At 39.2% G+C, this 27,289-nt stretch overlaps 1 non-coding gene across 1 annotated transcript; it reads left to right on the top strand.

The window, feature by feature from the left end:
• The first annotated feature begins 4,799 nt into the window (after positions 1 to 4,799).
• Positions 4,800 to 4,907, top strand: LOC148564317 (small nucleolar RNA R71). The gene has a single exon (XR_015884173.1). It is a non-coding gene; the product is annotated as a small nucleolar RNA R71 (small nucleolar RNA).
• Positions 4,908 to 27,289: the final 22,382 nt, after the last annotated feature.

Here is a 27,289-nt window from a genome sequence, read left to right on the forward strand (position 1 = left end):
ATCACAGTCATTCAGTCATTGAATCCTACTCAGAATACCACAGACAAGGTTTAGACCTTCCGGATTCTCTTGAATGCCGCCATCATTCTAGCTTACGCCACGAAGATTCTGGTTAGGAGATCTAAGAGATACTCATTCTAGCTTAATTCATGTAGAACAGAAGTGTTTGTCAGGCACGCGTTCGTAGGAGAGATGGTGATGAGCGTCACACATAATCATCACCTTCATCACGTTCTTGGGCGCGAATGGATATCTTAGAAGCGAAATAAGAAGAATTGAATAGAAAACAGAAGTACTTTGCATTAATCTTTGAGGAACAGCAGAGCTCCACACCTTAATCTATGGAGTGTAGAAACTCTACCGTATGAAAATACATAAGTGAAGGTCCAGGCATGGCCGTGTGGCCAGCCCCCTATGATCTAAGAACCAGACGTCCAAAGATGGTCAAAGAGACGTAAGATGGTCTAAAAGATGCCTAATACAATAGTAAAAGGTCCTATTTATAATAAACTAGTCACTAGGGTTTACATGAGTAAGTAATTGATGCATAAATCCACTTCCGGGGCCCACTTGGTGTGTGTTTGGGCTGAGCTTAAGTGTAGCACGTGCAGAGGCCATTTGTGGAGTTGAACGCCAAGTTCTGTGCCAGTTTGGGCGTTCAACTCTGGTTTTGGATCCTTTTCTGGCGCTGGACGCCAGATTTGGGCAGAAGGCTGGCGTTGAACGCCAGTTTACGTCGTCAATTCTTGGCCAAAGTATGGACTATTATATATTGCTGGAAAGCCCTGGATGTCTACTTTCCAACGCAATTGGAAGCGTGCCATGTGGAGTTCTGTAGCTCCAGAAAATTCACTTTGAGTGCAGGGAGGTCAGAATCCAACAGCATCAGCAGTCCTTTTTCAACCTCTGAATCTGATTTTTGCTCAAGTCCCTCAATTTCAGCCAGAAAATACCTGAAATCACAGAAAAACACACAAACTCATAGTAAAGTCCAGAAATGTGAATTTAACATAAAAACTAATGAAAACATCCCTAAAAGTAACTAGATCCTACTAAAAACATACTAAAAACAATGTCAAAAAGCGTATAAATTATCCGCTCATCACAACACCAAACTTAAATTGTTGCTTGTCCCCAAGCAACTGAAAATCAAGTAGGATAAAAAGAAGAGAATATACTATAAATTCCAAACTATCAATGAAACAGAGCTTCAATCATATGAGCGGGACTTATAGCTTTTTGCCTCTTGAATAGTTTTGGCATCTCACTTTATCCATTGAGGTTCAGAATGATTGGCATCTATAGGAACTTCAGATTTCGAATAGTGTTATTGACTCTCCTAGTTCAGTATGATGATTCTTGAACACAGCTTCTTTATGAGTCTTGGCCGTGGCCCTAAGCACCTTGTTTTCCAGTGTTACCACCGGATACATAAATGCCACAGACACATAATTGGGTGAACCTTTTCAGATTGTGACTCAGCTTTGCTAAAGTCCCCAATTAGAGGTGTCCAGGGTTCTTAAGCACACTCTTTTTTTTTTTTTTTGCTTTGGACCTTGACTTTAACCGCTTAGTCTCAAGTTTTCACTTGACACCTACACGCCACAAGCACATGGTTAGGGACAGCTTGGTTTAGCCGCTTAGACCAGGATTTTATTCCTTTAGGCCCTCCTATCCACTGATGCTCAAAGCCTTGGGATCCTTTTTATTTGCCCTTGCCTTTTGGTTTTAAGGGTTATTGGCTTTTTCTGCTTGCTTTTTCTTTTTCTTTCTATTTTTTTTTCGCCTAATTTTTTTTTTTCTGCAAGCTTTGTTCTTTGCTGCTTTTTCTTGCTTCAAGAATCATTTTTATGATTTTTCAGATTATCAAATAACATGTCTCCTAGTCATCATTCTTTCAAGAGCCAACATATTTAACATTCTTAAACAACAACTTCAAAAGACATATGCACTGTTCAAGAATTCATTCAGAAAACAAGAAGCATTGTCACCACATCAATATAATTAAGCTAAGTTCAAAGATAAATTCGAAACTCATGTACTTCTTGTTCTTTTGAATTAGAACATTTTTCATTTAAGAGAGGTGATGGATTCATAGGACATTTATAACTTTAAGACATAGTTACTAACTACTAATGATCATGTAATGAAGACACAAATACAGATAAGCACATAACATAGAAAACGAAAAACAGAGAGAGTAAGAACAAGGAATGAGTCCACCTTAGTGATGTCCTTGAGCTCTTCTATGTCTCTTCCTTGTCTTTGCTGCTCCTCCTTCATTGCTTTTAGATCTTCTCTGATTTCATGAAGGATGATGGAGTGCTCTTGATGTTCCACCCTTAGTTGCTTCCAATAATTGTGTGGAAGAAAATGTATCCCCTGAGGTATCTCAGGGATCTCTTGATTTGCAGTCAAATGTTCTACCACTGAGCTATAGACCCTTGATGGAAGCTTTTGTCTTCCCTTTCCTCTTTCTAGAGGTTTCTCTGGCCTTAGGTGCCATCAATGGTTATGGAAAAAACAAAAAAAAAGCTATGCTTTTACCACACCAAACTTAGAATGTTGCTCGCCCTCGAGCAAAAGAAGAAGGAATAGTTAAAGAAGAAGATGTGGAAATAAAAACTAGGATTATGAGGAGGTAGGTGGGGATCCTGTGGGGTCCACAGATCTTGAGGTGTCAAGGCATTTACATCCCTGCACCAATTTAGGCATGCAAAATGCCCTTGCACACAACTCTGGGCGTTCAGCGCCAGGTTGGTGCCCATTTTGGGCGTTCAACGCCCCTTTGCTGCCATTTCTGGCGTTGAACGCCAGAACCATGCTTGTTCTGGGCGTTCAGCGCCAGGATGCTCCCATTCTGGGCGTTCAGCGCCAGAACTATGCTCTGTTCTGGCGTTTGAACGCCAGACAGATGCTTCTCCAGGGTGTGATTTTTCTTCTGCTGTTTTTGATTCCATTTTTGAATTTTTTGTTTATTTTGTGACTCCACATGATCATGAACCTAAGAAAACATGAAAAACAATAAAAATAAGAATTAGATAAACATTGGGTTGCCTCCCAACAAGCGCTTCTTTAATGTCAATAGCTTGATAGTGGGCTATCATGGAGCCTCACAGATGTGCAGAGCTTTGTTGAGACTCTCCAACACCAAACTTAGAGTTTGGATATGGGAGTTCAACACCAAACTTAGAGTTTGGTTGTGGCCTCCCAACACCAAACTTAGAGTTTGACTGTGGGGGCTCTGGTTGACTCTGCTTGGAGAGAAGCTTTTTCTGCTTCCTCTCCATGGTTGCAGAGGGAGATCCTTGAGTTTTGAATACAAGGGAGTTCTCATTCCATTGAAGGACTATTTTACCTCTGTCAACATCAATCACAGCTCTTGCTGTGGCCAGGAAAGGTCTTCCTAGGATGATGGATTCATCCTCTTTCTTTCCAGTATCCAGGACTATGAAATCAGCAGGGATGTAAAGGCCTTCAACCTTTACTAACACGTCCTCTACTTGTCCATATGCCTGTTTTCTTGAGCTGTCTGCCATCTCTAATGAGATTTTAGCAGCTTGCACCCCATAGATTCCCAGTTTCTCTATTACAGAGAGGGGCATGAGGTTTATTCCTGAACCAAGGTCACACAGAGCCTTAAAGATCATGGTGCCTATGGTACAGGGTATTATGAACTTTCCAGGATCCTGTCTCTTCTGAGGCAATGTCAGTTGATCCAGATCACTTAGTTCATTGATGAACAAGGGAGGTTCAACTTCCCAAGCATCAATGCCAAATAATTTGGCATTCAGCTTCATGATTGCACCAAGAAACTTGGCAGTTTGCTCTTCAGTGACATCCTCATTCTCTTCAGAAGAGGAATACTCATCAGAGCTCATGAAGGGCATAAGGAGGTTCAATGGAATCTCTATGGTCTCTAGATAAGCCTCAGAGTCCTTTGGTTCCTCAGAGGGAAGCTCCTTATTGATCACTAGACGTCCCAGGAGGTCTTCCTCCTTGGAATTCACGTTCTCTCCTTCCCTTACAGGTTCGGCCATGGCGCTTATGTCAATGGCCTTGCACTCTCCTTTTGGATTCTCTTCTGTATTGCTTGGGAGAGTACTAGGAGGGATTTCAGTGATCCTTTTACTCAGCTGGCCCACTTGTGCTTCCAGATTTCTAATGGAAGACCTTGTTTCATTCATGAAACTTACAGTGGCCTTAGATAGATCAGAGACTAGATTTGCTAAATTAGAAGCATTTTGTTCAGAGTTCTCTGTCTGTTGCTGAGTTGATGATGGAAAAGGCTTGCTATTGCTGAACCTGTTTCTTCCACCATTATTAAAGCCTTGTTGGGGCTTTTGATCCTTCCATGAGAAATTTGGATGATTTCTCCATGTTGAGTTATAGGTGTTTCCATAAGGTTCACCTAAGTAATTTACCTCTGCTATTGCAGGGTTCTCAAGATCATAAGCTTCTTCTTCAGAAGAAGCCTCTTGAGTACTGTTGGATGCAGCTTGCATTCCATGCAGACTCTGAGAAATCATATTGACTTGCTGAGTCAATATTTTATTCTGAGCCAATATGGCATTCAGAGTATCAACTTCAAGAACTCCCTTCTTCATAGGCGTCCCATTATTCACAGGATTCCTTTCAGAAGTGTACATGAATTGGTTATTAGCAACCATGTCAATGAGTTCTTGAGCTTCTGCAGGCGTTTTCTTTAGGTGAGTGGATCCACCTGCAGAGGTATCCAATGACATCTTAGATAACTCAGACAGACCATCATAGAATATATCCAGGATGGTCCATTCTGAAAGCATGTCAGAAGGACACTTTTTGGTCAACTGTTTGTATCTTTCCCAAGCTTCATAGAGGGATTCACCTTCTTTCTGTCTGAAGGTTTGAACATCAGCTCTAAGCTTGCTCAGCTCTTGAGGAGGAAAGTACTTGGCTAAGAAAGCCGTGACCAGCTTATCCCAAGAGTTCAGGCTGTCTTTGGGTTGAGAATCCAACCATAATCTAGCTCTGTCTCTTACAGCAAAAGGGAAAAGCATGAGCCTGTAGACTTCAGGATCTACTCCATTAGTCTTAACAGTATCACATATCTGCAAGAATTCAGTTAAGAACTGAAAAGGATCTTCAGATGGAAGTCCATGAAACTTGCAGTTCTGCTGCATCAGAGAAACTAATTGAGGTTTCAGCTCAAAGTTGTTTGCTCCAATGGCAGGAATGGAGATGCTTCTTCCATGTAGATTGGAATTAGGTGCGGTAAAGTCACCAAGCATCTTCCTTATATTATTATTATTTTCGGCTGCCATCTCCTTTTCCTGTTCGAAAATTTCTGAAAGGTTATCTCTGGATTGTTGTATTTTAGCTTCTCTTAATTTTTTTCTTCAGAGTCCTTTCAGGTTCTGGATCTGCTTTAACAAGAATGTTCTTGTCCTTGCTCCTGCTCATATGACAAAGAAGATGGCACAGAAAAAATAGTAATAATAATATGGATCCTTTATACCACAGTATAGGGATCCTTGTGTTAGTAGAAGAAAAGAAGGGAAGAAAATCTGAACTCAGAGAGAGAGGGGGTTCGGATTTTTGGAGAGTTGAAGGAAAGATGTTAGTATATCAATAAACAAATAGAAGAAGATGAGAGGGGGAAGTGAATTTTCGAAAACACTTTTTGAAAAAGAGTTAGTGATTTTTGAAAATAGTTTTTGAAAAAGGTTAGTATTTTTTTTTTTTCGAAATTTTTTTTTTGAAATAAAAATAAAAATAAAAATAATTAGTTAATTAAAAAGAAATTTTTGAAAAAGGGGGAGATATTTTCGAAAATTAGAGAGAGAGAGTTAGTTAGGTAGTTTTGAAAAAGTTAAGAAACAAACAAAAAGTTAGTTAGTTAGTTGAAACAAATTTTGAAAAGATAAGAAGTTAGGAAGTTAGAAAAGATATTTTGAAAAGATATTTTTGAACAAGATAAGATAAGAAGATATTTTGAAAAGATATGATAGGATTAGTTTTGAAAAAGATTTGATTTTTTAAAATCACAATTAATGACTTGATTCATAAGAAATCACAAGATATGATTCTAGAACTTAAAGTTTGAATCTTTCTTAACAAGTAAGTAACAAACTTCAAATTTTTGAATCAAAACATTAATTGATTAGTTATTTTCGAAAATTTGATTTAGAAATAAGAAAAAGATTTTTGAAAAATATTTTTGGAATTTTCGAAAATAACTAAGAAATTTGAAAAAGATTTGATTTTTGAAAAAGATTTTGAAAAAGATAAGATTTTCAAATTGAAAATTTGATTTGACTCATAAGAAACAATTTGATTTTTAAAAATTTTTGAAAAAGTCAACTCAATTTTCGAATTTGATGAGAGAAAAAGGGAAAGATAATTTTTTGATTTTTTTTTTGAATTTTTATGAAAACATGAAAATTATGCAATGCATGAAATTTTTAGATCAAAACAATGAATGCATGCAAGAATGCTATGAATGTCAAGATGAACACCAAGAACACTATGAATGTCATGATGAACATCAAGAACATATTTTTGAAAAATTTTTAATGCAAAGAAAACATGCAAGACACCAAACTTAGAATTCTTTAATGCTTACGCACTAAGAATTCAAGAATGCATATGAAAAACAACATACAACACAAAACAAAAAATCATCAAGATCAAACAAGAAGACTTACCAAGAACAACTTGAAGATCATGAAGAACACTATGAATGCATGATATTTTCGAAAAATGCAAGATGCATATGCAATTGACACCAAACTTATGATATGACTCAAGACTCAAACAAGAAACACAAAATATTTTTGATTTTTATGATTTTCTAATTTTTTTTTGGATTTTTATTTTATATTTTTCGAAAAATTATTTTGAAAAAGGAAAATAAGGATTCCAAAATTTTTTTAGTATGAATTCCAGGAATCTTGCCATGTTAGTCTAAAGCTTCAGTCCAGGAATTAGACATGGCTCACTAGCCAGCCAAGCTTTCAATGAAAGCTCCAGTCCAAAACACTAGACATGGCCAATGGCCAGCCAAGCTTCAGCATTTAACACCAGAGTATATTGATATTGATAACAAATTGCTGCTCATCATTTACCAAGCATGTAACTTGCCTCTGATGGTTTGGAAGCCTCAGTCCAAAAGAATTTAGACATGGCTCTACAGCCAGCCAGGCTTCACATGCTTCATGAAACACTAGAATTCATTCTTAAAAATTTTGAATAAATTTTTGAAAACATTTTTATTATTTTTTTTCGAAAACAGATGATAAAATTTTGAAAATATTTTTGAAAAATTTTTTGAAAAGAAAAAGAAAAAGAAAATTACCTAATCTGAGCAACAAGATGAACCGTCAGTTGTCCAAACTCAAACAATCCCCGGCAACGGCGCCAAAAACTTGGTGCTGTTGCCGGATCAAAAGGGAATCTGGCACTGATGTTACCGGACCAAAAGCTTGCCGAAAACTCAAACAATCCCCGGCAACAGCGCCAAAAACTTGGTGCACGAAATTGTGTTCCATGTTCTTTGTACTTGTGTGAGATTAACAATATATAATTGTATTGAATCCTCATTGTGGCTCTATGTGTGGACACAACTCCGTTCAACTAACCAGCAAGTGCACTGGGTCGTCCAAGTAATACCTTACGTGAGTAAGGGTCGAATCCCACGGAGATTGTTGGTATGAAGCAAGCTATGGTCACCTTGTAGATCTCAGTCAGGCAGATATAAAGTGATAATGGTGTTTTCGAATACTAATTAATAAAAGAGGGATAGAGATACTTATGTAAATCATTGGTAGGAATTTCAGATAAGCGAATGGAGATGCTCTTCGTTCCTCTGAACCTCTGCTTTCCTGCTATCTTCATCCAATCAGTCTTACTCCTTTCCATGGCTGGCTTTATGCAAGGGCATCACCGTTGTCAGTGGCTACATCCCCTCCTCTCAGTGAATAATATGCTCACGCACCCTGTCACGGCACGGCTATTCATCTGTCGGTTCCCGATCATGCTGGAATAGGATTCACCCTCCTTTTGCGTCTGTCACTAACGCCCAGCACTCGCGAGTTTGAAGCTCATCACAGTCATTCAGTCATTGAATCCTACTCAGAATACCACAGACAAGGTTTAGACCTTCCGGATTCTCTTGAATGCCGCCATCATTCTAGCTTACGCCATGAAGATTCTGGTTAGGAGATCTAAGAGATACTCATTCTAGCTTAATTCATGTAGAACAGAAGTGTTTGTCAGGCACGCGTTCGTAGGAGAGATGGTGATGAGCGTCACACATAATCATCACCTTCATCACGTTCTTGGGCGCGAATGGATATCTTAGAAGCGAAATAAGAAGAATTGAATAGAAAACAGAAGTACTTTGCATTAATCTTTGAGGAACAGCAGAGCTCCACACCTTAATCTATGGAGTGTAGAAACTCTACCGTATGAAAATACATAAGTGAAGGTCCAGGCATGGCCGTGTGGCCAGCCCCCTATGATCTAAGAACCAGACGTCCAAAGATGGTCAAAGAGACGTAAGATGGTCTAAAATATGCCTAATACAATAGTAAAAGGTCCTATTTATAATAAACTAGTCACTAGGGTTTACATGAGTAAGTAATTGATGCATAAATCCACTTCCGGGGCCCACTTGGTGTGTGTTTGGGCTGAGCTTAAGTGTAGCACGTGCAGAGGCCATTTGTGGAGTTGAACGCCAAGTTCTGTGCCAGTTTGGGCGTTCAACTCTGGTTTTGGATCCTTTTCTGGCGCTTGACGCCAGATTTGGGCAGAAGGCTGGCGTTGAACGCCAGTTTACGTCGTCAATTCTTGGCCAAAGTATGGACTATTATATATTGCTGGAAAGCCCTGGATGTCTACTTTCCAACGCAATTGGAAGCGTGCCATGTGGAGTTCTGTAGCTCCAGAAAATCCACTTTGAGTGCAGGGAGGTCAGAATCCAACAACATCAGCAGTCCTTTTTCAACCTCTGAATCTGATTTTTGCTCAAGTCCCTCAATTTCAGCCAGAAAATACCTGAAATCACAGAAAAACACACAAACTCATAGTAAAGTCCAGAAATGTGAATTTAACATAAAAACTAATGAAAACATCCCTAAAAGTAACTAGATCCTACTAAAAACATACTAAAAACAATGTCAAAAAGCGTATAAATTATCCGCTCATCACCTGCTCAGCCTGGGCATGTGTTTCCGCCTCATGGTCGCTCGCCTCCGCCTCAGATGTATCAGAAGGGGTGTTAGGCTCGGAGGGGATGTCGCTGCTGGATCGGATCATCAACTTAAGGTGCTCATAGCGCTGCTTGTTGCGACGCTCTATATGATCCAGGCAGGCAAAGAGTCGATGCACCAGATGATAAATGGGCTCAGGAGCAGGTGGATGTGCAGTGGATTGGGCTGGTGCAGTAGTGGAGGCAGATGGGGCAGATGAAGATGTGGCTGCCTCACCAGAAGCAGTGAGAAATGGGGGTCTATAGCCCAAAGCCTGAAACTTCCTGCTGTGAGGAATGATCTTCTTGCAGTCTGCAGCAGTCGGTTTCGCATCAGCCAGCTCCCAAGGCACGTCAGCTCGGCAACCTAGCTGGGTGATCAGATAAGGGAAAGGGAGAATGCCTCTGACATAGACCCTGACCATATAATGCCTGATGAAACGTGGAAGATACAGGTCCTTACCCTCCATCACACACCAGATGAGGGTGATCATAGCAGCGGGCAGCTCTATCTCATGAGTGCTCAGCATCACGTAGTTGCTCAGAATCTGGTGCTAGAGCCGAGCCTCATCATTCAGGTAAATCAGCCTGATTCCCTTAGGCATTGCTGTATTCTTTCCCATGACCCATGGGACAGTATGATCAAGAGCTATTCTCTGCTTGACAGCATCCTAGTCAAATTTCATAAATCTCATATCCTCTTTAGCCTTTTGGTAACCGTCAGGCTGATCTGACTTAGGCAGAAGGTGGAGGATGTCCTCAATAGCTTCCTCAGTGACCAAAATCTGTTTCCTTCTGAGGTGCACTGCATCCAGGGAAGTCTTGAAATAGTTACAGTAAAATTCTCTGACCCAGGAAGCATTGACCTCTGTCAAGTTTCTTTCCAAGAAGAACCAGCCTCTCTGTTTTATCTGTTCGGAGGTGTACTGCTGTAGTTCTTCTGGAACTTTTAGAGTTCTTTCCAGGTACAGGTTCCTAGAAGTGGCAAACACTGGATACTTAAGCTCACAGTATTTGTTTGCAAATTTAACTGGATCTGTGGCAGTGAGGAGCTGGTCAGCCTTCTCCTGCGGGGTAAAGTACTTTTCCTGCCAAGAGTCATCATGCAAAATGTTCAGGATGGACATAGAGGATTCGCCTCTTTTCCTTTTGCCAGTGGTTGCTTTGCCCTTTCCTTTACGCTGAGGGTCAGACATCCTGAGAAGCAGAAATTCCAGGATATAATTGAAGAACAAAAGCAGAAAAATAAGTAGGAAAATAGAATAATAGCAATATAAGCACATAGTGGCAAAAGAGCAAGAGAAGCAAGAAATGAGTTGAATATATGTGCACTTTGGATTGTATAAGAGGGATAAAGTCTGAAAAGAAAAAAAAATGCAATCCAAAATATATGATAAGTGAAATTCAAGTTAAATAGGAAAAATAAATATTATGCCCTGAGTTAGAAAGTTGAAGTAGTTAGGAGGTAAAAAGGAGGTTAGAAAGTGGAAAGCAGTGAGTTAGTAAAAGAAAGTTAAAGTGAGTGGCATGATAAATATTTCCTAGGTAACAATAAATTCACAAATTTAAAGAATAATCAACTAATATTCGAGCAAAAATTTCAGTGTATTGATGATAATTCAGAAGGATAGAAAAGTTGCAAAACTAACATGAAATCATCAATAGTGCAAGTTATCAACTAGGGGATCAAAAGGAATAAGAATGCTAGCCCGGGTAGTCATGAATTGGTTTGGTTGTAGCCAAGCAAGGAAAAATAGTAAGTTTCCAAACTCAATACATGAAAACAATTTGCAGAAAATTGGACAGCATTCCGGCTAAAATTGGATGTTCCCGAGTAATAAACAGTAAGAAAAATAGTTCACATGAGATAAAAAAGAAATGCTGCAAAGAGTCATAAACAGTAGGAACAGTAAAGAATAGTCTAATATCATCATAAAACATTAAGGAATAGCATATGAATAGTATTAACATCACAGCCAGATCAAAATTGCAGAATAGGGAAAACAAGTAACAAGAACGGCGCAATTATCAGGCCTAAATCCACTAACCACATCCTAGCTACCTAACCACCTAGAATCCACTACAAACATGCATCTCTAACTATCCTAAATTGAATAGAATCTGAAAAATATGCAACTAACTATGGAAGATAGAGAAATCGGTGGAACCTGGTATGTGTATAAACAGAGGTAAGGGTAGAGAGATAGTGGTGGTGATGTGGCGGCACTGGGGTGAGCACGGCAGCGCGGTGGTGGAGCAGGGGCGGGTTGGAGGTTGGGGTTTGGGTTGGGCGAGGGGGAGAGGAAGGAAGAAGGGGGCGAGGGTTGTGGTGGTGGGAGGTGGGAGATGGCAGTCTGAGGTTGGCCGCGGTGGGGGGTAGTGGCGGAGGAGGGCGGCGGTGGGTGAGAGGAGAAGAAGGGGAGAAAGAAGAGAAGGGGGTGTCACGGGGTGGTCTGGGTGGTTAGGTGCGGTGCGGAAGTCGGGTCTGGCGCGGTGGTCGACGATGGTGGGCAGCTGGTGCGGTGGTGGTTGCAGAGGAGGGAGGGAGTTGCAGAGAAGAGAAGAAGAAGGGGGGTATGGGGCGCGACGGGTAGGGTTTCGCGTGAAAGGGGTTAGTATTTTTGAATCCACACGAATGCGTGGAGCATTCGATCGCGTGACTAGGGTGAAATGGGTTTGACGCGGTCCCGTGAGGCACGCGACCGCGTTGCTGAAAATTGTGCTAAACGCACACTTCCAGTGTCGTTTCAGCGCAACTCTCTGTCTCCATTTAGGGGCCATAATATCCATGCGATGCGGACGCGTTGCTCACGCTTTCGCGTGGGATGAGTGTTTTGCAAGTGATGCGTTCGCGTCAGGGACGCGAACACGTCGGCCGTTTTGTGCTAAACGCACACCAGCCGCATGATTCCAGCCCAACTTTCTGGGCGTTGGATCTTTACGTCGATTTCCTTCTCACACCCACGCGTGACCTGCGCGCTCGCGTGGGGTGAACTCTTCTTTTTTTTATGCAATTATGTAGTATGCAATATGCAGTGCTAATGTAGATGCTATGAATACTTCCAGGTTCAATGAAAATAAAATAAAATAAAAACAAATAACATGAAATAAAATTGAAAAAGAAACGATCATACCATGGTGAGTTGTCTCCCACCTAGCACTTTTAGTTAAAGTCCTTAAGTTGGACATTTGATGAGTTTCCTGTTATGGTGGCTTGTGCTTAAATTCATCCAGAAATCTCCACCAATGTTTGGAATGCTAACAGCCTCCGGGGTCCCAAACTAGGCATGTAAAGCTTTTGAGCAGCTTCAAACAGATTCTCAGGCTCCCGGGGTGACAAATGTCAAAATAGATTCCAGGATCCCAAACTTTGCTTTTAAATCCGCCTTTGTCTTTATCTATATTCTTCCATCCGGGCAGTTTAGAAATTGTATTCTCACCAAGATGACCAAACGCCTTCTGAGACCCATTCAATTGAACTTGATACCAATCCTTGCACTTCAAATTGAAGCGTGGAACCTTATTGAATCTTGCACACCAGCTCTGAGTACGAGCCATTTCCCTCTTACTCTTAAAGCCGCAAAGAGCTCTAAGCTGGCCATCTGTTTCAAGCAAACCATATTCAAGTGAAAAAGTAAAGATAAAGGTTAAGGATTGTACCCACTTGAAGCTTGTATTAGGTGGTAATGGCCTTGGGATAGGTGTTTCCAGTGGTTCTGTAAGTTCTACTCCCTTGTATTCTTCTGTGAATTCCTCCACTTCCTTGCAAAATTTTTCAACTGCAACTGCATCTTGATCAAAGTCTTCTATGTCTTCCTCGTCACTCAAGTCATAAGTTGGAGGTTGAGAGAAATCTACCTCGACATCATCTTCGTATTCACTTGGATGAGGTTCTTCAGGTTCAAGGAGTTCAAGGAGTTCCAATACAAAACCATGCTCCTCATTGTCCACCGAAGTTTCTAATGTCTCCTTCATGCTTCGCTCTTCTTTTGATTCTCCACATGTAGCCATTGGAGTACTTTGAGTGCTCAGATGTTGGGAAGCTAATTTATTTACTACCTCAGTTAAGGCAGTAGTGAGTTCCAGTACGTCCCTTTGCATCTTCACTTGTCCTTGAAGAAGAACACGAAGGTTGTCACCCATTGAAGATTGGGGTAGATATGAGGGTTCATTGGTTGGGGAAAAGGGTTCATAATAAGAATGTGGTGGTTCTTGGGAGTAATTGGATTGGAATTGTGGTGGATAAGGACCATATGGTGGTGAATGGTAAAAAGGAACTTGTGAGTGTGGCGGTTCAAATCTATGTTAAGAGGGTGGTTCATAAGCACAGGGTGGAACTTGTTGGTAACTACAAGAGGGTCCACCATATCTATCAGCTTGGTATGCATTGTAGAACGGTCGTCGTCTGTGATACTGTGGAGGGTGTTGTTACCTAAAGGGTTGATCAAGACCTCGTGGCTCCATCCATCTTCGGTTGTTCTGACCTTGATGCATGTTCCTGCTATAACTTTCATTCCCTTCAACAATATTAGAACCAAACTCAAAGCGAGAGGGGTGAGAACTCATGGTAGCTAATAAGAATTAAAAAAAATGAAAACAGAAACAAATAAACAAGCAGAAGAAAAATATTTACAATAACCAATAATAAGGCACACGTTTGCAACTCCCCGGCAACGGCGCCATTTTGAAAGAGCAAAACTCTCGCGCGATCTAGAATTTTCGCAAATAAATTCACGTTGTGAGTATAGCTTCTAGACCGACAAGAATTCCTTTCTTACAAACGTTTTGGTTGTCACAAGTAACAAACCCAATAAAATTTATTAATCCGAAGTATTTAAACCTCGGGTCGTCTTCTCAAGGAATTGCAGGGAGGTGTTCTTATTATTAGCTATGGAAAAGGTAGAATTTTGTGTTTTTAAAATAAAGAACAAGTAATTTAAATGGAAGAGAAAATAAATTAATAATCAATAAAATTCTTGGCAAAGTTCGAAAATTTGGAAGTCCTATCCTAGTTATCCTTATCGATGGTGATGAGAATTTGAGTTTTAATCCCACTTAGTTAACCTTTACTAGAGCAAAGAAAAGTCAAGTGGACTAATTAGTTTGATCCTCAAGTCCTAGTCAATTCTTAAGAAAGGACTAGAGTTAGTGGAATTCAATTCAATTAGCAAAAATAACAATTATCAATCACGATGAGTTTGATAACTCAAGAGTCTCCAATTAATCAATTAAAGCCAAGAATATAAAAAAACTAAATAAGAATCATAAATCTGAAATACCTCAATTTATATTAAATAAAGAAAATCCTAACATGAATGATTCGTAAGCCAATTTGGCAACATAAGTAATCAAAAAATAAAAGCATTAAAGTATCTGAAAGTAAGAGAGAAATATAAAGTAAAAGGAATATTGAACCTGCGACTGAAGATGAATTGAACTAAACTAATAGAAATCCTAAAATCCTAATTCCTAAGAGAGAGGAGAGAACCTCTCTCTCTAAAAACTACATCTAATCCTGAAATTATGAATGTATGATATATCCTTTGATTCCTCCATTCTCTGGGTTATATTCTGTGTTTCTGGATTCAGAATTGGGCCGAAAAAGGGAACAGAAATCGCTGGGAGTGTTTTCTGCAAATTCTGCACGTGGCGTCTGTCACGCGTCCGCGTAGGTCACGCGGTCGCGTCATCTGGAGTTCTGCTGTTCCACGCGGTCACGTTGGTCACGCGTACGCGTCATTTGCGTTCTGCTCAAGGCACGCGTCCACATCAGTAACGCGTTCGCCTCGCTGCCTTTTCGCGCTAGGCACGCGGCTGCGTCGTCCATGCGTTCGCGTCGCTGCCTTTTTCTTCAAAACTCCATTTTTGTGCTTTCCTTCCATTTTTGTATGTTTCCTTTCTGTCCGCTAAGCCATTCCTGCCTTAGGAGATCTGAAAGTACTCAACACACAAATCACAGCATCGAATGGTAATAAAGGGTAATTGAAATTAATATTTTTAAAGCATAGGAAACATGTTTTTCACGTATATCACATAATAAGGAAGGGAAAGTAAAACCATGCAATTTACATGAATAAGTGGGTGAGGGATTGAATAAATCACTTAAATTGAGCACAAAATACATCATAAAATATGGGTTTATCAGGCTACCTTTGCCTCTGGGAGATCCGTAAATCCTCTATCGAGGCCTTATCCCTTTTCAACAATAGCAACACTAGCGAGTCCTCTCCCCTCTCACCTCTTCATTTGGAATGACATCGATCCAAAATGCATCGGAACTTCAAGCATTGACACCACCTTCACAATCTGGGACATCGAAAAGGGCGTCATTGAAATGCAGCTCATTGAGTACGATAAAGAGGGAGAGAGGGTGATGTTTGTCTTTTTTACATCAATTTCTACATATGGATCTACTCGAATCTTCGATTTGAGGGATAAAGAGCACTCCACGATCATCTATGAGAGCCCTTAGACTGATATGCCATTGCTGCTTTTAGTGTGGAACATGCAGGATTTGAGGTGCATTGACCTGGAGCAAGCGAAATGAATCACAATCCTTGCTACTGCCTAGGCATCACAAACATACATTCATTCATTAATCATCATATCATTATACATCATGAATTTTGCCACCGTTCACAACATATATAACATTACATCACTTCCTTATTCATCATCATCTACTTTACCTCTTTCTTCATCAACCAGTTATCTTTCTCACAGTCTTAATGATACTTTACTACCCAAAAAATTCACCTACCAGGCTTTAAACATGAGTTAAAAGGATTTTGAAAACTAGAGGTTTGGTTTAAAAACCTTAAAATTTTATTTTTGGAAAAATAGAGGTCCGTGTACGCATCCCTTGCCCGCGTATGCGGAGGTGGCTTTTGGCCCATTCGTATACGCACGCATCATCTCGCGTACGTGGGACATCCAACCCGAACAGAATGCCCGCGCCGCGTGTGAGGCTTCCGTATGCGAGTTATGCAGGGTTGCCAAAATTATAAGTATTGCAGAATTTCAGTTTTACATACCGAACTTTCGACGCGCATAATTTTTTTGTTTAAAAATATTTTTCATCCGTTCTTTAAAACCTCTAGGACCAAAATTTCATTCTAGATATATTTGATAAAAATCAGAGGTCCGGAGGCCGAGTTATGACTCGTCGAAGTTAGTCAAAAATCAAAGATTTCATTAAATTACAAACCTCAGCTTTCAAAACATTTAAATCCAAACGCCTAGTAAAACATACCAAATGTGCCTCCAACCAGGTTCAACCCTTCATCAACACCCCTCATCTTCTTCATACATACCAATTTACAATTATAATTCCATTTCAACACAATAATCCATATCCAAAGAAACATTATACAAAATCATCAACAACATGCATATACACTTCATCAATCTCCACAAAATTTACATTATTTCACCAACAACAACCTTAATTCTCCAAGCCTAAAAAATACCAACCAATCCCAAATCATCAACCACATCATCATTTCAACAAACATCATCATTATCATTTACCAATCTTCACATACAATATTACACATCACAATATCATAACCTCAACCACAATCTTAACATTACTAACCCTCATACATATTTACCAATTTCAATAATCAACATCATAAATAATTCAACATTATCCTACAGTCAACTAATCTAAATTTTAATGACACGTTATATTTTAGTTACGAGAAACTGAAATCATACCTTGGTCGATTTTCTGTTAATCCTGGAACACCTCAAACGTGCACCGCACCACAAGCTCCACCACTTTAGTCCCTCACTAACGAACCCAGCCTCCAAGGTTAACCTTCTAGCTTCCAGTTTCTCAAATTGACTCCATTCAACAACTAATTTCAATCTAACATCATAATTTTTACTATAATCAATATAGAGTTCACTAATTCAACATTCCACAAGGGTTTTGAGGGTGCTTACCTGACCCACAACTCAAGCGAGCTAGATCCGACAATACCCGCAAGTTAATTCGAACCTAAACACCAAAATTACATAAAATTCAACCAAATTACTCATTCAATTTCAAAACTGAGAAGGAGAAATTGAAAAAGAAGATGGGACTTCCTCATCAAATCAACTAATGGGCTTTGTAGAGTTCGACGCTGCGATCGCGTGGTCGTAAATGGTGCGGCGATCGAAACTCCAAATCAAAAGTTATGTGAATTTGAAACTTTGCCAAGGGTTTGGAAAGTTCTTCTTCTTCTCCCCTATGTGCTCAACGTGAATTTGCATTTGAGGGAGAGAGAAGATGGCTGAAGCCATCTTTATTTGGTGGTAAAGTTGGGCCTTGGGCCCATTATGGGCCCGATTCACTTGGTTCGGTCCGTTCGGCCCAATCTTGGGCCAAAATCTTTAAAATTAGTGTCAAAATTCATGTTTTAATTAATTCTACCTTATTAAACTATTAAATTTAATTTTCTAATTTTTTGATTAATAATTAATTTATTAACTAATTATTCATTAATTACTCGGGGTTTACACATTTGTTTTGTTGGGGATGATGCTTAAGCTCTAATTTGGAAATTGCCTACTAAAATTGGGCCTAATGGGATTGATCAAATGTTTGTGTATTCTGTTGGGATTTTTTTCTTCACATTATCAATTTTGGGCTCTTTGTAGGGGGTCGAATTGTTCTGATTTCGGAGGAACGAAATTCCACATGGAAGACCCACTGCATATTAATACTCCACTGTTTTCCAACTGTTGCAAGGGGTGAAAACACCATTTTTCTAGGTGGGTGAGGACTTCTTGGGTAATTTTCAATTGTTTGGGGTGCTTAGTCCCTCATCCAAATGGTTAGAGACCGAAATGGGCATTTATTTTTAAAATTATTTTATTTTAACATTCAAAATGATCAAATTAATTTCTTTTATTTTGAAAAACTAAAATCTAAATCTCAATTATCTAAATTAAATTATATAAAATTCTCATTTTTTTACCATTACTTTAACTTTTAATTTTAAATATGAAAAATAACTAATTATTATAAAAATTATATAAGAGTTTTAATTAATTTAAACTCAAATTATCAAAAATGTTATTTAATCACTTTTAATAATTTTTAAAAAATAAAATTTTAAATAAATGAATTAAATCTTAAATAACTCATAATTGAATTTTCAAAACTCAGAATTTTACAAAAAACCGGAACCATCTGTATAAACCATTTCTAATAAAGAATTAAATTGAAAAGAGTTTAAAGGAAAAAGCAAAACATAATCTTTATTCAAACCCTCTGAGATAGCTTTCACATGATCGACAACAGAAACTACATATCTAAGAGGGGCAAGAGAATCAACAACTTTTTGAATCCTTTTAAGATAATTTGATGCAGACAATTCTTGATTTATAATGGTTTTAAGATTCCTTGTTTGAATCTTGGAATTTCACAAATGAACAATAAAGAACTGAACTTTGAGAGATGTATTAAGAGATGTCAAAAGCCATGCCATTAAGTAGTGATTCTTGATTTTCTATTCTTTATGGGTTTGTGATTCAGCTCTAGTATCTTATTCAATGTATCAATGGTGAATTTTGGAGGAACTTTTTTTCTTTGAAAATGGTCTTCGAGATTATTTTTTCGAATTTCTTACAATGCCAGTTGCTACCATGTGCGAAAGTTATCATTCTCTAATTTGTCGAGAATGGGAGTAGAGAAAAGTAATTTGTTAAAGGGAACAAGAGTTGTATTAGAAGTAATAAGAGCAATTTCAACTATAGAAAAAAGAGTAAATAGCTATTTCTGACCATAAAAAGATTCGAGGACTAACAAAACTAACCACAAAAAAATAATTAAACTAACATTATACCGTGAAAGATTAGTATTGTTTGACAAAAATATCTAATCGTGAAATTTTAAATTGACTCTGTTAAAATGTATTTAAGATTCCCAAATTAACCTTTTTATCATCTTTTTCACCCAACCCGTTTAACCTAACCTCTTCAAAACCAAAATCAACCCTAATAATCCTCAATCTGTCACCTTTATTCTCTCTCACTCACCTAACTCATCCCCTCATTTTTTCCCTCTCTCATTCTCCTTTACTCACCTAACTTAGCTCGTCATCCTCACATATCTCCTTCCTCCTTACCACCTGAATCACTTCTCTCATCCTCCTTTACTCGCTCCTCTCACCTCAGCTCAGCCTCACTCACTTAATCATAGAGGCAAGATCATCTTTCTTCACTGGGCTATATGATTACTACTCTCGCTGCCAACAAATCCTTCTCATCGTCCGCCTAATCACCGCTAGAAGGAGGAGGAGCACCACTCCTAATTCGGAGCACAAGTGCAATCCCCATTTTAGAGTTTGGAGAAGGAAGGTGGTAATTTTGATTATCAATGAGTGTCTTAGGAGGGTTTTGTAATTTAATTGCAGACAATGTGCTAGGAGAGAGAACGCCTTTTACTGAGGAAGTGTTCTTGATCAGATCAAAGATGGGATCCCGATTGGCCAAGCAGAGACACTGACAATGAAAGTGGAACACCCAGCAATGACAATCAAGGCCCTTCTCCCTTAGGTGCTGATGCATGAGCATCTTTCCTATCTTTTTCTATTGAATTTGTATTTAATTTATTGAGTTTAATCAAGAATTAATTATCTTTTAGCCACTATGGATGCTACTTTGAGTCTTGTGCAACTCGGTTTATTTTAGGTAGCATTCGGCTGGATTTGATGGAGTTCTACAGAAGAGGAGATAACCAGCAAGGAGCGACGCGTATGCGCACCTGACGCATGCGCATGATTTGGAAATTTTCACGGCGATACGTGCGTGTACCTGACGCGTACGCGTGACATGCGCCACGTGCAGAAAATGCAGAAAACGCTGGGGGTGATTTCTGGGCTATTTTTGACCCAGTTTTCGGCCCAGAAAACACATATTAGAGGCTGCAAAATGGAGAAATCAGGGGAACACTTCTCGTTATTTCCCAAGTTAGGCATGGATCCTACGAAGCAAGTGGTCCCTATCCATCAATTGAAGACTTGCTGATTGCTATAATTAATTCTGATTTAAACTTTAATTTATAGAAATAGGAAAAGATATTATTTTAATTTTAGAAATTAGATTTGAAACTAATTAGGATTAGATATAAAAGAGAAAAGAAACTTCTCTTCTGGGGATTATTCCACCTCAGCCCAATTTACAGTTTACCAGAATCCTAGTTTTCCTCCCTGAACCATGAGCAACTAAACCTCCACTGTTAAGGTTAGGAGCTCTGTCTATTTGTATGGATTGATTCTATTGTTTTTCTATTTTAATTCATGTATTGATTTATAATTTAAGAATTGTTTTCGTTCTTTATCTTATGAATTTGGGTGGAACGGAAGTATGACCCTCTTTCTAATTGAGTTCTTGTATGACTTGGAAAAGCTCTTTACTTAAACAACAGCTTGAAAACAATTTCTCCTAAATTCTAATTATCTGGACTAAATGGGATACGTGACATATAATCCTCTTATATTTGGATAATTAGGATTTTTGTGGCATAATAACTAGAATTAAACTTCACCCTCTAATTGGAATTAATTGACCAAGGAATTGGCAGTTGATGAGAATTAGAGGAGACTAGAAAGGTCTAAGGATTTAAGGTCTAGTCACATATAGTTTGCCATGAATTAAATCTTGCATGATTAAAATAAATTAATAAGAAAAGTCAATCCGGAAAATAGATAACTCTAAAGCCTTAACTACTTTCTACATATTTTATTTCCAACTTATTTACTTGCCTGTCTTCTGATATTTTGAAATTACTGTTTAACGCTTTTGAACTCTCAAACACTATTTTCTTCTTGTCTAACTAAGTGAATCACTTAACCATTGTTGCTTAGTCCTTCAATCCTCGTGGGATCGACCCTCACTCACCTGAGGTATTACTTGGTACGACCCGGTGCACTTGCCAGTTAGTTTGTGGTTAGAAATTCCGCACCAAGTTTTTGGCACCATTGTTGGGGATTGTTAGTGATTAACAACTATTAGTTGCTTGATTGCTTAGATTAGGCGTTCTAGTTTTAATTTTTATTTAATTTCTACCTTATTATTTTCGAATTTATTATTAGTAATTTTTCTTAATTTTTGAAATTAAGTTTGGTGTTTCCTAGTTAGTCTTATTTTAATTTTTCTTATTTAAATTGCCTAATAATTTCGAAAATTTTTATTCTTAATTTTACTAGTAATTCTCGAATTTTAGTAATTGTTTGTTTTATTCAATATTTTTATCTCTTTATTCAGGTTACCTCACTGGGAATTCTCTGCACTCTGACGTAGAGAGTTCCATCTTTTCTTGTCTTCTATTTGTTTATGCGCAGGAACAGAGTTAAAGAACATCTCTTAGACTTTGATCCTGAACCTGAAAGAACTTTCAGGCGACATTTGCAACAAGCAAGACTTTACAAGGCTGCAGAATCCACTATGGATCCTAATGATGCTGCCAATGCCAATGTGACAAATCCGAATGGGAATGTTCAACAAAGGAGAGTGCTTGGCTCTTATTCTGCTCCTACTGCAGATCTTTAGGGAAAAAGCATTGTGGTGCCTCCTATAGCTGCGAACAACTTTGAGTTGAAGCCACAATTGGTCACCCTGGTGCAACAAAACTGCCAGTATCACGGTCTTCCCCACGAAGACCCAAATCAATTTATTTCTAATTTTCTGCAGATTTCTGATACTGTGAAGACAAATGGAGTGAATCCTGAGGTGTACAAACTCATGCTCTTCCCGTTTGCTCTGAGGGATGGAGCAAAGCTATGGCTAGATTCCCAATCCAAGGAGAGTTTGGATACTTGGGACAAGGTTGTTACTGAGTTTCTTACTAAATTTTTCCCACCAAAGAAGCTGACTAAGCTTAGGGTGGAGGTTCAGACCTTCAGGAAGAAGGATGGTGAAACTCTTTATGAAGCTTGGGAGAGATACAAGCTACTGACTAGCCAATTCCCTCCGGACATGTTCTCCAAATGGACCCAACTAGATATCTTTTATAAAGGTTTGGGTGAAATGTCCAAGATGTGCTTAGATAATTCTGCAGGTGGTTCATTGCACAAGAAGAAGACACCAGAGGAGACTATTGAGCTGATTGAATTGGTTGCTAGCAACCAATATTTATACTCATCTAACAGGAATCCTGTGAACTCAGAGACTTTTCAGAAGAAGGGGTGTTATGGAAGTAGAAGCCCTTAATGCTATTGATAAACCACTATTTTATAGTTTATATTGTGCTTAATTGTGTGGTTTTGTCATGATCCTTACCCACTTATTCATCAATTTAGCATGCATTTAGATTTCCTTCCTAAATTCAGTACATGTTTGAAAATTGTCTACTAGAGACTTTAATTATTTATTTTTAATTATCCTTTATTCCATTCGATGCCGTGATTTGTGTGTCAAGTGTTTCAGGCTTTATAGGGCATGAACGAGATGGAGATTGGAGAGGAAGCTAGCAAAAATGGAAGGAACACAAGAATTTGAGGAGATAACCAGCGAGAAGTGACGCGGTCGCATGGCTCACGCGACCGCGCGAAGGAGCACAAATCGCAGTGACGCGGCCGCATGACCTGCACGGCCACGCGGATTGGAAAGCGCAAGCGACGCGGTAGCGTGGACGACGCGAACATGTGGAGAGGAAAAAGCACAAGCGACGCGTCCGCATGGACGACGCGATCGCGTGACCTGTGCGATCTGTATAATCTGCAGAATCCGCTGGGGGCGATTTTGGACCTTAATTCGGCCCAGTTTTCGGCCCGGAACAACAGACTAGAGTCAGGGAATATGCAGAAACAAAGGAGAGACACTCATTCAGTAGTTTTAGATCTAGTTTTTCACTCTCTTAGGTTTTTCTCTCTAGTTTTTAGGATTTTAATTTTCAATTGGTCTTAGCATTGGAACATTGAGAAGAGTTATTTCCTCATCAAGACTTCATCATTCTAGTTTGTTCTCTTAACTTGGTTTTAATCTTCCATGTTCTTTGTTATGTTCAATTTTGTCATTCAGATACTTTTATGATTAATTAATGCAAGGATTATTTCTTTTTAATTCAATTTCTATTCCAATAATCATGTCTTCTTTTAATTCCCTTTCATATGCTATGGATTCTTTATTTACAATGCGTGAGTAGTTTCCTTACTTGATTGGGGAGTTGATTAAAAGGAACTCTTGAGTTGGAAGGATTGAAAGAAAATTTGTAATTGGGTTAAATGTTGGATTGCTATCCTGTCACCGACACCAATCCCTTTGAACTAAGTGGGTTGCAACTTTTGAACAGATCTGGCATTCCCACTTGTTTGACTTTCCCTTACCTAGTAAGGGATAACCAAACAGAACAACCATTAATTATAAATTAATCTTACAATCACACCATCAATGATAGAGATTCTAACCAATCGATTCCCAGTCAAGGCTTTTATTTATATTATTTAAAATTCCTCAATTTAATTTCCAATTTACCCTCAACTTCTTGGAACATCTGATTAATAAAACAGCACACTTTTCTACAACTCGTTGGGAGACGACCTGGGACTTAAAACACCCAGTAATTTTAATTTAAACTTTCTGTGACACATTTCTAAATTGATAGGCAGATTTTCGGTGAGTTAAGAACTATACTTGCAACGTAACCATTTTAATAAATTTTTAATTCACCAGCTTCTGCTTCCCATCAATTTTTGGCGCCGTTGCCGGGATTTGCAATAGAGTGCTAATTTTAGTAATTAGAATTTATTTATTTGCATTTTATTTAATTTTGCTACTATGAGCTGCATGTTTCTTCCGTCAAATGACACGTTCACTTCCTGATCCGCGCTTGCTAATATTCGATCCTGAAATTGAAAGAACAATTTCACGAATAAGGTGAGAACAGCGTAGGTTAGCCCGCTCTGAGGGCAGATCTGAAAGTGAATTTGAGGAAGAAACCAGCCCCCGTTCTACTGATTCGATTGTTCTACGTGCAGAAAACATGGCAGCAAGAAGAGTTACCATTCAGGAGGAAGGAGCTCCTGATTTTACAATGCAACCGTTTCAAGCGCATCATCCAGCGGTAGCTACAGATTTTGAAATAAAGACCGCACTGCTAAATTTGATGCCCAAGTTTCATGGCCTACCTGCTCAAGAGCCTATCAAGCACTTGAGAGATTTTCAGGCAGCCTGTTCTACTGTCAGGCGTGATGGCACTGATGAAACTTCAATTCTGCTGAAAGCTTTTCCGTTCTCTCTTGAGGGGAAAGCGAGAGAGTGGTACTACACTCAACCTATAGCAAATGTATCCAACTGGGATACACTCAGAAAGGAGTTTCTGGAGAAATTCTTTCCATCTGAAGTTACTGATAAACTGAGGAAGGATATCTTTACAATTGTTCAGGACGACAATGAGACTCTCTTTGAATACTGGGAGTGCTTCAATAATCTTCTGGAAGCATGCCCCCACCACATGATCGACAAGATCTTGCTACTCAGCTATGTCACACAAGGAATGAGGCCCCAAGATAAGACCACATTGGAAAGTGCCAGCAATGGGTCTATGAAGAAGTACAAGACTACTGATGAAGCTTGGCAATTGATCAGTGATTTAGCTGAATCTACTCGAAACTACAAACAAAAGCAAGGCCGTTCAAGGGCCGTTGCAGAAGTATCTTCTGGCATAGAGACTGCTGCTCTAAATCGAAGCATCTGTGAATTGACCAACCTACTGAAGCAAATACAGTTAAATCAACAAGCTCAGCAAACTCAACCGCAGCAAAACCAACAACTAGTCCCACAAAGAATTTGTGGAATTTGTGTTGATTACAGTCATTACACTGATGAATGCCCGCAGCTCCAATAAGAAGACAACATGGTGGCATCCACTCACAACTTCTATGACCGCCCCAACCAAGGGTACAATCAAAGTGGAAATAATAACCATGGATGGCAAGACAATTCAAACCAGAATTGGAGAGACAACAATAATAGGGGAGGCAGAGATAATCAGAGAAATCAGAGGTGGAATAATAACAACAACAGGCAGTAAAATCAACCTTACCGAGCACCTCACCTGAGGCAAAACTAAGGACCACCGAACAATCAGCAGCAAACCTCTCAATTTACTCATTCTTCTGTATCTTCTAATGAAGATTTATTATAAGCTTTTAAGAAAAGACAACTGGCCATGGAAAATACCATCGTGAACAGTATTAATGCCAGTCTGAATGGTTTCACCTCTACTCTGCAAGCTTTGATGACACAACTTGGTTCAGCACAAAATTCCAGTAACCAATCTTCAAGCACCACTGGAATCCCCTCTCAACCATTACCCAATCCAAAGGGAGGCATTAATGCCATCACCCTGAGGTCTGGAACCACACTACAGGAGAGGAATCAGAAGGAACCAAGCTCACCAGAATACGCCTCAGCTGAAGAGGTGGTAGAAATCGAAGATGTTGAAGAAGAAGAGGACATACAGGACATAGCTGAAAAAGAGATAGCTCCACCACAGGAAGAAGCACAAAAAGGCGCAGGCACCACAGAAAACACTACTCCCATTCCATTTCCACAACTTGCAAGGAAGCCCAGGAAGCAGCTGGAATCTGATCCTAAAATGGTAGAAATATTCAAAAAGGTTGAGGTAACTGTTTCCCTTTTTGATGTTATTCAGCAGGTACCTAAATATGCAAAGTTTCTAAAAGACTTATGTATCCATAAAGACAAAATTAATGAATTGGAAACTATTCCTTTAGGTAGTTCTATATCTGCTTTAATGGGAGGATTACCTGAAAAATGTAGTGATCCAGGTCCTTGCATAGTTAGTTGTACTATTGGTGGTGTAGTAATTTATGATTGCATGTGTGATTTAGGAGCATGTGTCAGTATAATGCCTTTGTCTATATATGATGTTTTAAGGCTCCCTCCCTTAAAAAGGTCGGCAGCTCATTTTGTGCTAGCAGATAAAAGCATTATTACAGTGGCTAGAGTTGCTGAAGATGTTTTGGTGAACATTAAAGGGCTCACATTTCCCACTGATTTTTATATCTTGGAGATGCCCCATAATGATTCAGATAAGCCATCATCAATCCTACTTGGAAGACCATTCCTGAAGACTTCAAAATTCAAATTGGATGCTTTTTCAGGAACATACTCCTTTGAAATAGATGGCCGCATAGTGATCTTCAATCTGAATGGAGTCATTGACAACCCCCCAGAAGATCGTTCTATCTTCCAGTGTGATGTCATAGACGAAAGTGTGGCTGAAGTTCAAAAAGAAGAGTTTGAAGAGAGGCACACTGGACAAGGTCCAAGTGTGGGGACCCTCTTAACTGACAATGAGGACACTTCGCCATTTTTACAAGCCCCGGATAATCCAGAGCCTACCCATGATCAGAAGTTAGAATTGAAACCTCTCCCTCCACATCTCAAATATGCTTATCTTGAGGATGAGCAGAAGCTTCCAGTTATTATTGCAAGGGAACTGACTTCTCAACAAGAAGAGCAGTTACTTGATGTACTGAGGAAGCATAAGAAGGCAATTGGGTGGAGTTTGGCAGACATAGTGGGAATTAACCCTCAAGTATGCGAGCACATAATATTTTTAGAAGAGGGAGCAAGACCTGTCCGTCAACCACAAAGAAGATTGAATCCCACCATCTTGGAAGTTGTCAAAAAGGAAGTGACCAGACTATTGGAAGCCGGTATCATATATCCCATTTCAGACAGTGAATGGGTAAGCCCAGTACAAGTGGTGCCCAAGAAGTCCGGAGTCACTACAGTGAAGAATGAGCATGGAGAGCTCATAGCAGCTAGAGTTCAGAATGCTTGGAGAGTCTGCATTGACTACAGGCGTCTCAACCAAGCTACCAGTAAGGATCACTACCCACTTCCATTCATTGATCAAATGCTGGATCGCCTGTCAGGTAAATCACATTATTGCTTTTTAGATGGTTACACAGGTTATTTCCAGATTCATATAGCTCCTGAGGATCAGGAAAAGACTACTTTTACATGTCCTTTTGGGACTTACGCTTATAAGAGAATGCCCTTTGGCTTGTGCAATGCACCAGCTACTTTCCA

This window comes from Arachis ipaensis, chromosome B5 (genome assembly GCF_059453495.1).
Source record: "Arachis ipaensis isolate K30076 ecotype BB chromosome B5, ASM5945349v1, whole genome shotgun sequence".
NCBI lineage: Eukaryota > Viridiplantae > Streptophyta > Magnoliopsida > Fabales > Fabaceae > Arachis > Arachis ipaensis.